The 11,839-nt window shown below is 47.0% G+C and overlaps 1 protein-coding gene across 1 annotated transcript in view; it reads left to right on the top strand.

The window, feature by feature from the left end:
• Positions 1-11,839, top strand: part of BRD4 (bromodomain containing 4) — a 96,642-nt gene that overhangs the window by 22,477 nt on the left and 62,326 nt on the right.

The following is an 11,839-nucleotide window of genomic DNA, read 5'->3' as shown; positions in this document are numbered from 1 at the left end:
AGTAGCGCCCACCACCACGCCTGGCTAATTTTTTGTATTTTTAGTAGAGATGGGGTTTCACCGTGTTAGCCAGGAAGGTCTCGATCTGACCTTGTGATCTGCTCGCCTCGGCCTCCCAAAGTGCTGGGATTACAGGTGTGAGCCACTGCACTCAGCCCTAAAGTTTTTGTGTTTGTTTGTTTGTTGAGATGGAGTCTTGCTCTGTCTCCCAGGCTGGAGCGCAGTGGTGCAATCTTGGCTCACTGCAATCTTCACCTACCGGGTTGAAGCAATTCTTCTGCCTCAGGCTCCCAAGTAGCTGGGGCTACAGGCGTGTGCCACCATGCCCGGCTAATTTTTTGTATTTTTAGTAGAGACGGGGTTTCACCATGCTGGGCAGGCCAGTCTCAAACTCCTGACCTCATGATCCTCCCGCTTCGGCCTCCCAGAGTGCTGGGATTACAGGCGTGAGCCACCGTGCCCAGCCCAGAGGTTTAAAGTTTAAGAAGTTTCAGCCTATGTTTTTTGCCCCCTTTTTAAAAATTTATGTCGTCAATTTTTTTCTTATAAATTTTTATTTTTGCCACTTTCTTCATCCAGTGTCACAGCTTATACTATTAATTTTTTTTTTTTTAGGTAGACTCTCGCTCTGTCGCCCAGGCGGGAGTGCAGTGGCGCAATCTTGGCTCACTGCAACCTCCGCCTCCTGGGTTCAAGCGATTCTTCTGCCTCAGCCTCGTGAGTAGCTGGGACTACAGGTGCACGCCACCACACCCAGCTAATTTTTGTATTTTTAGTAGAGACAGGGTTTCACCACATTGGCCAGTCTGCTCTCAAACTCCTGACATCGTGATCCACCCGCCTGGGCCTCCCAAAGTGCTGGGATTACAGGCGTGAGCCACCACACCTGGCCTTTATACTTCTTATTCTCTCCCTTTGATCATCATTTTGAGCAGCAATTGCAGGATAAGTTCTCTGGGTTTTTTTTTTTTTTTTTTTTTTAATTATTTATTTTCTGAGACTGTCTGGCTCTGTCATCCAGCGTGGAGTGCAGTGGCATGATCTCGGCTCACTGCAACCTCCAGTTAAAGCAGTTCTCCTGCCTCAGCCTCCGAAGTAGCTGGGACTGCAGGCACCTGCCACCACACCTGGCTGATTTTTGTATTTTTAGTAGAGACGGGGTTTCAACACATTGGCCAGGCTGTTCTCAAACTCCTGACCTCAGGTGATCCACCTGTCTCTGCCTCCCATAGTGCTGGAATTACAGGCATGAGCCACTGCACCTGGTCTTAATAATTTTTAAAAATATTTTTTCTGTTTTTTATTAATTTTTCTCTTTTTTCTAAAAACTCAGCAGGAAGTCGTGTTTTCTCAGTGGTCTTGGAGGCTGCTCTTGCTCAGGTGAGTCTTGTCAAGTGACATACCGATTGCAGGGTGGCTGTGTGTGCAGACCTGAATGCCATGGTGTGGTCAAGAGGTAGAATTTTAAGTCTCTGTCATGGGAATTTTTTCTCTGTGCTTTTAAAAAAGATTTAATTGATCTTTTTAGGCAATACAGTGCTGACATGTTGGGAGTAAGGGTTTCCAGTCAACATCATTCTCCCTGTTTTTTGCTCACAAGCACACTTGTGTACCTGAGGGTAGAGATATATTTCAGAACCCATTTCGCTCACTGTACTTGTTCCTAACAGATTTTGGTTGAGGGCAGAGAGTGAAGAGTTTTACAGGCAGTGCCTCATTGTTAAACTGCCACATCCTTTTTTTGTTTGTTTGTTTTTCTGTGTGAGACGGAGTCTCACTCTGTCGCTCAGGCTGGAGTGCAATGGTTCACTGCAACTTTGGCCTCCTGGGTTCAAGCAGTTCTCCTTCCTCAGCCTCCCAAGTAGCTGAGATTACAGGCTCCCATGACCATGCCTGGCTAATTTTTGTATTTTTAGTAGAGACAAGGTTTCACCATGTTGACCAGGCTGGTCTCAAACTCCTGACCTCAGTTGATCCTCCCACCTCAGCCTCCCAAAGTGCTGGGATTACAGGCATGAGCTACCACACTTAGCCACACCCAGCTAATTTTTGTAGGGACAGGGATGCACCATGTTTCCCAGGCTGGTCTCAAACTCCTGGGCTCAGGCAGTCCGCCCACCTTGGCCTCCCAAAGTGTTGACAGTACAGACATGAGCCACCATGCCCGGCCTAACCTCAGTGGCGCGATCTCGGCTCACTGCAGCCTCCGCCTCCCAGGTTCATGCCATTCTCCTGTCTCAGCCTCCTGAGTAGCTGGGACTACAGGTGCCTGCTACTTTTTTGTATTTTTAGTAGAGATGGGGTTTTACTGTGTTAGCCAGGATGGTGTCGATCTCCTGACCTCGTGATCCACCCACCTCGGCCTCCCAAAGTGCTGGGATTATAGGCATGAGCCACTGCGCCCAGCTTTTTTTTTTTTTTTTTGAGATGGAGTCTAGCTCTGTTGCCAGGCTGGAGTGCAATGGTGCGATCTCGGCTCACTGCAACCTCCGCATCCTGGGTTCAAGCGATTCTCCTGCCTCAGCCTCCTGAGTAGCTGGGATTACAGACACGCGCCGTTTCGTCCAGCTAATTTTTGTATTTTTAGTAGAGGCGGGGTTTCACCACGTTAACCAGGATGGTCTCCTGGTCTCGTGATCCGCCCACCTCAGCCTCCCAAAGTGCTGGGATTACAGGGGTGAGCCACCGTGCCCAGCTAACCTGCCCTTTTAAGAGACAGGGTCTCCACTGTGTTGCCCAGGCTGGAGTACAGTGTTGATTCACATGCATGACCCCACTACTGATAGGTGTGGGAGTTTTGACCTGCCCCCTTTCTTTTTTTTCTTCACTACCTGACCCGCCCCTCCCGCCCCCGCCCCCCCCCCCCCCGCAACTTTTTTTTATCTTTTTTTTTTTTTTTGAGACGGAGTCTCACTCACTCTGTTGCCCAGGCTGGAGTGCAGTGGCATAGTCTTGGCTCACTGCAACCTGTCTTCTGGGTTCAAGCAGTTCTTGTGCCTCAGTCTCCCGAGTAGCTGAGATTACAGATGCCCGCCACCCTGCCCAGTTAATGTTTGTATTTTAATACAGTTGGGGTTTTGCCTTGTTGGCCAGGCTGGTCTCGAACTCCTGGCCTCAAGCGATCCGCCCGCCAGGGCCTCCCAAAATGCCGGGATTACAAGTGTGAGCCACCACATCTGGCCGACCTGGGCTGGTTCACCCCTTCTTAGGCAGTCTGGTAGTACCCACTCCTTGGAGGTCACCACACTGATGCCATACTTAGTGCGGCCACCTGATTGGCACCATGCGATATAGCCCAGAACTCCTGGGCTCAGGCCATCCTCTTCCCTCCTCAGCCTCTCAGGTAGTTGGGACTACAGGTGCTCACTTCCGCGCGCAGGCTTCTTTCGTTTTTGGCATTGTCTTGTCCCGGAAAGGGCATGAGATAGACTCAGTGTTGCATTTTGTGCTTAAAGATCTCTGTACCTCTGACGTGTTTTATATGGGCAATTAGAACTTGCTGAAAATGGAATATACTACCTAAGCAGGTGCACAGATGAGTACCGTTATGGCTAGTGGTACTGAAGCTCAAAATGGACATTCACCCACTGGAATTTGGAGACATTGGCAGTGATCTGTAACAGGTTGCTTAATCTTTGAGCCTGTTTCCCTGTCAGTGAGATTGGGTAGCAGAAGCACTCCATCCACCTTTCAGGGTTAGCTCTGCTTGTTACTGATGAGGGTCAAGCACAGCAGAAGGAATTGCTCCTACCCACCCTGCAGTGCTCTTACTTCACTGAAGGTTCTGTAGGTGATTGATGGTGCAGTGTTTTGGTTAGCCTTTCAATTTTGAGTGATTCTGATTTGTTCACTCAACTTGAGGAGACTTGGCCTGACCAGTTCAGTCGCCTCTGCTTCCTGTGTGTGTTCCTTTCCCTACTTTGTTTCCTTGTCCATCCTGAATTTTGAGTTTACCAGTTTTGTGTTTGTTGCATGTGTATAGGTATACCTCGTTTTATTGTGCTTTGCAGATAATTGCGGTTTTTTTATTTACAAATTGAGAATTTGTGGTGACCCGGCATTGAGCAAGTCTTTTATCAGTGCCATTTTTCCAATAGCGTGTGCTCACTTCATCTCTGTGTCACATTTTGGTAATGTGACCAATGTTTCAGACTGTTATCTGTTATATTTGTGATCAGTGATTTTGGGTATCATCATAGTTTTGGGGAACCACAAACCATGTCCATCTAAGAAGGTAAATTTAATCTGTAAATGTTTGTGTTCTGACTGCCCCAGCTACTGACTATTTCCCATCTCTTTTCCTCTCCTCAGACCTCTCTGTTCCTTGAGACACAACTATCCTAAAATTAGGCCGGTTAGTAACCCTATAATGGCCTTTGAAGTGTTCAAATGAAAGGAAGGATCTCGCGTCTCTCACACCAAGTCAAAAGCTAAAAATGGCCAGGCATGGAGTTCATGCCTGTAATCCTAGCATTTTGGCAGGCTTAGGTGGGAGGATCACTTGAGGACAGGAGTTTGAGACCAGCCTGCGCAGCATGGTGAGGCCTCGTCTTCACAAAAAAAATGGAAAAAGTAGCCAGGTGTGGTGGCACACGCCTGTGGTCCCAGCTAACTTGGGAGGCTGAGATGGGAGGATTGCTTGAGCCTAGGAGGTTGAGGCTGCAGCAAGCTGTGATTATGCCACTGCACTCCAGCCTGGATGACAGAGCAATACCCTTTAACAACGATAAAAAGCAATAACATATTTTGAAAGCCAAAAGTTAGGCTGCTTAAGCCAGATAGTTAACCAGATTGTGAATGCAAAGGAGTTCTCGAAGGAAATTAAAAGTGTGACTCCAGTGAATGCCTGAGTGATAAGAAAGTGAAACAACCTTATTGCTGATATGGAGAAAGCTTTAGTGGTCTGGATAGATCAAGCCAGCCGCAATATTCCCTTAAGCCAAAGCCTAATCTAGCAAGGCCATAGTAACTCTATTCAATTCTTTGGAGGCTAAGAGAGGTGAGAAAGCTGCAGAAGAAAAGTTTGAAGCCAGCAGAGGTTGGTTCATGAGGTTTAAGGAAAGAAGCCATCTCCAAAACATAAAAGTACAAGGTGAAGCAGCAAGTGCTGATGGAAAAACTGTAGCAAGTTATCCAGATCTAGCTAAGATAATTGATAAAGGTGGCTACAGTAAACATTTTAGTGTAGACAAAATAGTCTATTGGAAGAAAATGCCATCTAGGCTTTTATAGCTGTAGAAAAATCAGTACTTGGTATCAAAGGACAGGCTGCCTCTCATTAGGGGCTACTGCAGCTGATGACTTTAAGTTGAAGCTACCTCTCATTAGCCATTCTGAATATCCAAGGACCTTAAGAATTATGCTAAATCTACTCTGCCTGTGCTCTGTAAAGGGAAAAACAAAGTCTGAGTGACAGCACATCTGTTTACAGCATCATTTACAGAATATTTTAAGCCTACTGTTGAGACGTATTGCTTAGAAAAAATATTTTTCAAAATATTACAACTCATTGATAATGCACCTTGTCACGCAAGACCTCTGATGGACATGCACAAGGAGGTGAGTGTTTTCGTGCCTGCTAAAACATCCATTCGGCAGCCCATGGATCAGTTTCACCCTTCAAGTCTTATTATTAAGAAATAACATTTCAGGCTGGGTGCTGTGGCTCATGCCTCTAATCCCAGCACTTGGATGGCCTTGGATGGCCAAGGCAGGTGGATCACCTGAGGTCAGGAGTTTGAGACCAGCCTAACATGGAGAAACCCTGTCCCCACTAAAAATACAAAATTAGCCAGGCATGGTGGCTCCTGCCTGTAATCCCAGCTACTCGGGAGGCTGAGGCGGGAGAATCGCTTGAACCCAGGAGGCGGAGGTTGTGGTGAGCCGAGATCGCACCATTGCACTCCAGCCTGGGCAGCACCTCTGTCTCAAAAAAAAAAAAAAAAAAAAATATGGTCTTAATTTTAATGTAGGTGAATTTATGAATCTTTGTTTCACGGTTGGTGGGAAGAACACTATCCTGAAGTGAAATATATTCTATATTTTCTTCTGAAAGTTGTAAGGTTTTGCCCTTCCAATTTATGCCCTTGATCCATCAGGAAATGATTTTTTGGGGGTATAAGGTGAGGAGTCAGGTGTGACCTTAGATGAATTACCGATTTCTTTTAGCATCAGCTTCCTTGGCTGCAAAACTGAGACCCTAATCCCTGCCCTGTACGAGGTTCTTGTGACGTCGGAATACAGCATACAGACACATTGAGCCCCATGTCTCAGTAAGCATTCAGTAATTGCTTGTTGGTTTAAGTCCAACCTTCTTCCCTAAGCATGTGGACACTCAGGGAAAGTTGGCGCTTAACCGGGAAAGTTGTTGCTCGTACATTGTCTGCCAGCTTACTACAGGCATCGTGGCCAGGCTGGGTTTGGCTGCTCAGCACATCCCCTGGCAGGGCACTGGCGGCCTGGAAAATGTATAGCAGGCAGGTGCTCAGTCAGTCCTAGAGCTGATTTCATGTGATATCTGGCGCATTTATTATAGAAATGAAAGCATAAAAATGTGTTTAAACTGTTTCCTACTCTCCCGGCACAGTGACAAGGCTGATTCCAGGCACAGCTTGGTTAGGCCAGCACTTGTAACCATGGTGGGGAGCCTCGAGGCACTGAGTGAGCTCAGCCTCCTTGGGCAGAAAAGCTTGTTTAGTTATTGCCAGGCACACAGTGTGTGTTCCTGTGGGCAAACAAACAGACGGCTGGAGATCGGGGGACCTGGTAGTCGTCAGCATTTATGTCACCACCGTATGCCTTCTGTGAATGACTTGCGGAAGAATAGAGTGGGTTGGGATTATATGGTAAGTGTAAAAAAGTCAGCGATCAGAGGGACTTTGGGTTTACCTCTGGAGAGGACATAATGAAGGTAATCCTTCACTGTGATGGATGAGTGGATATTTTTTTGTACCCTGAGCTCTTTCATCCTACCTTCGTGGTCAAATGTAAGAGCAAGTGCTTTGGGGCTCAGAGGGCATCTCTCCAAGCATTCTGCATGGAGTCTATTGTGGTGAATATTCTTGCTGGCATCTTGATCAAGGACTTTGTCATAATTAGCCATCAAATGCTTGTTGGTCCTTCTCAACCCTGTAATGTTGATACTTGAAAAACTGGAAACATCCTGACAGAAACAGTTGGGAAGTGGTTGTGTGAGCTCTGGTTATTGCATTACAGTTAAAGTTGGCAGGTTCTGTATACAGTACCCCATCAAAAACAGAACACAGACTATATAAGGGGAATATTGTTTGTAAGTAACTCTGTGGGCTAATTGTGCAAATAGGTGCTAGAATGCTGGGCAGCCTTCTTCCTTCTTCGTGGCTTTGTTGCATTTTATTGTATTGTTGTATTGCGTTTTATTGTAATGACAGTTACTCATTTTGATAAGATGATCTCAGTAGATAGGCTGAATTGTCCTGTTTAAAGGCTACTTTTCTCCTCTGAATCTGAAGGTGTTCGCTGTCAGAGCTAGTAGGGAGTTTTGAATTTGGCACTGTGTTGCCTAAGCGTCTTCTCCCCCCCCCCCCCGCATAGGCAAATAGTTTTACTAGTTTGACATTTAATCAAAATTTAAACATGGGGCCAAGGAAGGTCCTCCAGGAAGCATTAGTATGAAAAACATTTTAAACAGCTTTGTTCTAGCCACACAATTTGGATTTCTCAAGATTAACTGTCTGTACATAAACACTCTTGAATAGCTATGTGTTAATTTTCGCCTACTTTGAGCTGGGAATAAGCTTCTCTTCTCCAGTTGATGTGAATGCAGGGGGGGTAGTGTACCCCACATGGACTCTGTATTACTCCTTTAAGATTGTTGGGCTTGCTGCTTTGTTCTCTCAGTGTAAAGCACAAGTCACAGAACCCATGGTTTACCTTAACTAGAGCCCTCCTTTCAGAAAAGCACTTTTTTTTTTTTTTTTTTTTTGAGACGGAGTCTCGCTCTGTGGCCCAGGCTGGAGTGCAGTGGTGCGATCTCGGCTCCCTGCAAGCTCCGCCTCCTGGGTTCACGCCATTCTCCTGCCTCAGCCTCTCGAGTAGCTGGGACTACAGGTGCCCACCACCACGCCTGGCTAATTTTTTTTGTATTTTTTAGTAGAGACAGGGTTTCACCGTTTTAGCCAGGATGGTCTCGATCTCCTGACCTCATGATCCGCCCGCCTCGGCCTCCCAAAGTGCTGAGATTACAGGCATGAGCCACTGCGTCCGGCCCAGAAAAGCACTTTTTAATTTTTTAATCCTTTTTTTTTTTTTTTTTTTGAGTCAGAGTCTTGCTCAGTTGTCCAGGCTGGAGTGCAGTGGCATGATGTCAGCTCACTGCAACTTCCGCCTCCTGGGCTCAAGCAATTCTCCTGCCTCAGCCTCCTGAGTTGCTGGGATTACAGGCATGTGCCACGATACCCGGCTAATTTTTGTATTTTTAGTAGAGACAGGGTTTTGCCATGTTGGCCAGGCTGGCCTCGATCTGTTGACCTCGTGAGCCACCGTGACTGGCTGAACTGCTCTGTTTTACAGACAGGAAACACGAGGCTGACAACATCTGTTACTCGGAGTCCCCCAGGTTAGCATGGAAGCTCGTGGTTCAGACCAGGCTGTCCTTGCCTGCTGCACTTGCAGGTCTGTCTGCCTGCCTTCCCTGCAAAGCGGCATCTCCCAGTCCTGGGGGTCTCTTTACCAGGTCTGAAGGGGGTCAGGGTGGGGTACTGCGTGTGGTTTGTTTATTCTCTTAAGTTTATATGCAATAAAATTCCCTTTTTTTTTTTTTTTTTTTTGAGATGAAGTCTCCCTGTGTCTCCCAGACTGGAGGGCAGTGGCGCAATCTCGGCTCACTGCAACCTCTGCCTGCTGGGTTCAAGCAATTCTGGAGTCTCAACCTCTCAAGTAGCTGGAATTACAGGCCTGCACCACCATGTCCAGCTGATTTTTGTATTTTTACTGGAGATGTAGTTTTACCATGTTGGCCAGGCTGGTCTCAAACTCCTGACCTCAAATGATCCTCCTGCCTCATCCTCCTAATGTGCTGGGACCATAGGCATGAGACTCAGCAACTTTTTTTTTTTTTTTTTTTTTTCTCTTTGAGATGCAGTCTCACTCTGTCGCCCAGGCTGGAGTGCAGTGGCGCAGTCTCGGCTCACTGCAACCTCTGCCTCCCAGGTTCACGCCATTCTCCTGCCTGAGCCTCCCGAGTAGCTGGGACTACAGGCGCCCACCACCATGCCTAGCTAATTTTTTGTATTTTTAGTAGAGATGAGGTTTCACTGTGTTAGCCAGGATGGTCTCGATCTCCTGACCTCGTGATCTGCCCACCTCAGCTTCCCAAAGTGCTGGGATTACAGGCGTGAGCCACTGTGCCCAGCCTTTTTTTTTTTTTTTTTTTTGAGTTGTAGTCTTGCTCTGTCGCCCAGGCTGAAGTGCAGTGTGGTGCGATCTCGGCTCACTGCAACCTCTGCCTCTCGGGTTCAAGTGATTCTCCTGCTTCAGCCTCCTGAGTAGCTGGGATTACAGGTGCGCACCACCATGCCGGGCTAATTTTTGTATTTAGAGGTGGGGTTTCACCATGTTGGTCAGGCTGGTCTTGAACTCCTGACGTCGTGATTTGCCCGCCTTGGCCTCCCAAAGTGCTGGGATTACAGGCGTGAGCCACTGTGTCCGGCTGCTCAGCAACGATTGATCTGTTTTCTGTGTCTATGATTTTGCTTTTTCTAGAATGTCATATTAAATTGAAAATGGAATCATACAATGCAGGGGAGGTAGGGGTTGAGTCAGGCTTCTTTTCGTTAATATAGTTCATTAGAGTCATCTGACTACTTAGTGGGAGTGTTTCAGTTGTTCCTTTTCATTGTTGAGTAGTGTTTTATTATATGGATAGACCCCAGCTTTTTCTGCATTTCTCAGTTGAAGGAGACATGGGTGGTTTCTAGTTTTTGGTGATTCTTAATGAAGCTGCTAAAGCTGTTCACATGCAGTTCTTTGTGTGAACATGTTTTTCTTTCTTTTGGTTAAAGACCTGCAAGTGAGATGGCTAGGTCATTGGAATAAATACATGTTTAGCTTTACAGGAAACTCTCAGATGTTTCTGGAGGGTCGCATCATTTTTCGCCCTCATCAGCAGTGGGTGAGAGTTTTAGTCGTTGCACATCTTCACTAGCACTTGGTTTTGTCAGGGTTTTAGGGATGGGAAGCAGTGGAGTCACATAGTCTTGCAGTGGTATCAGTGTGGCTGTGATTTGTATTTCCTCATGACTAGTGACGGGGAGCATCTTCCCAGATGCATTTTGTTTCTTATTTTTGGTATGTATTTGTCTTTTTATTTTGTCTCACGGGTGATTGCCCTACCCCACACATGGTTTTGTTTGATTGATTGTTTTTATTAAGATGGAGTCTCCCACTATCGCCCAGGCTGGAGTGCAGTGGCACGATCTCTGCTCACTGCAACCTCTGCCTCCCAGATTAAAGTGATTCTCCCACCTCAGCCTCCCAAGTAGCTGGGATTACAGGCACCCACCACCACACCTGGCTTTTTGTATTTTTTTTTTAGTGGAGACGGGGTTGCACCATATTGGCCAGGCTAGTCTTGAACTCCTGACCTCAAGTGATTGGCCTCCTAAAGTGCTGGGATTACAGGGGTGAGCCATCACACCCGGCCCACACATGGGGTTTTATTTGTTTTCATGTATTTATCGGGTGAGGGTCTTGCTCTGTCGCCCAGGCAGCAGTTGCAGTGTCTGTGATGTCTCACTGCAGCCTCTGCCTCCCAGGTTCAAGCGGTCCTCCCTCCTCAGCCGCCAGAGTAGCTGGAACTACAGGCACACACCACCACACTCGGCTAATTTAAATTTTTTAGTAGAGGTGGGGTTTCACTATGTTGTCCAGTTGGTCTCCAGCTCCTGGGCTCAAGTGATCCTCTCACCTCAGCCTCCCAAAGTGCTGGGATTGTAGGCATGAATCACTGTGCCTGGCCAGGTGCAAACTCCAAGGGATTCTCTTTGTAGATGGAGAGGCAGCTCTTCATACGCTCTCTGTAGAACAGCAGTTCTATAGAGCAGCAGTTAAGTCATGTGTTTTGCTTATGAACCTTAACAGGCCTGGGTGGGTGAGGTGCAGAAGCGGGTGGCCACTTGCTGTAAGAACACATAGCACTGGAATGTTGAGCCCCACTCTCCTGAGTGAAGCCAGCTGGTTAATGCAGCCTTGCCTTAGGGAAGAGGAAACAGAACGTCATACCAAGGAATCCACTCATGCTGGGCCACTGCAGGAACCATGGAAACATGTCCCTATAAATGTGTCCGTGTTCTGTGTGTGTGTCTACATGTGTCCATATTGAGAGTTGTGCTTGAAGCTGGGGATCACAAAATAAACCGAAAATTGTGTCGACCGGCTTCTTAGCTGGGCTTGGCCATGGCGGGGATGTCCCAGGCCTTACATGTTTTCTTCATTCACCCCCTACCCACCACCACCACCAAGGGACTCTTGAGTTGATTACTTTGCTGTGAGCATAGCATAGCAATCTGTGTGCGGAATGTGTGGAAGTACGTCAGGCTTTGATGGGTAAAACACTTTGATGGGTATATGAGCACATATATCATGAGAAAGGAATAGTGTGAGTTTCTGTGAAAGTTACAGAACTCTCCAGCAACCATTAGTCTTGGGGAATTCTTTTTAAAATGGCAGGGGTCATTCTGTTCATTCTCTGTGTGATGGTCACTTCTCATAGAGTGATGGGGCCTTCTCCCTTAAGACAGACACGTGGATCAGGAATAGACAGGACTGACAAGAGTCCCTCTTCTTTCCCAGATGGAAGACA

Source organism: Pongo abelii, chromosome 20 (genome assembly GCF_028885655.2).
Source record: "Pongo abelii isolate AG06213 chromosome 20, NHGRI_mPonAbe1-v2.0_pri, whole genome shotgun sequence".
Lineage (NCBI taxonomy): Eukaryota > Metazoa > Chordata > Mammalia > Primates > Hominidae > Pongo > Pongo abelii.
The sequence above is the reverse complement of the archived record's forward strand: the minus strand, read 5'-3'. Positions and strand labels throughout refer to the sequence as shown.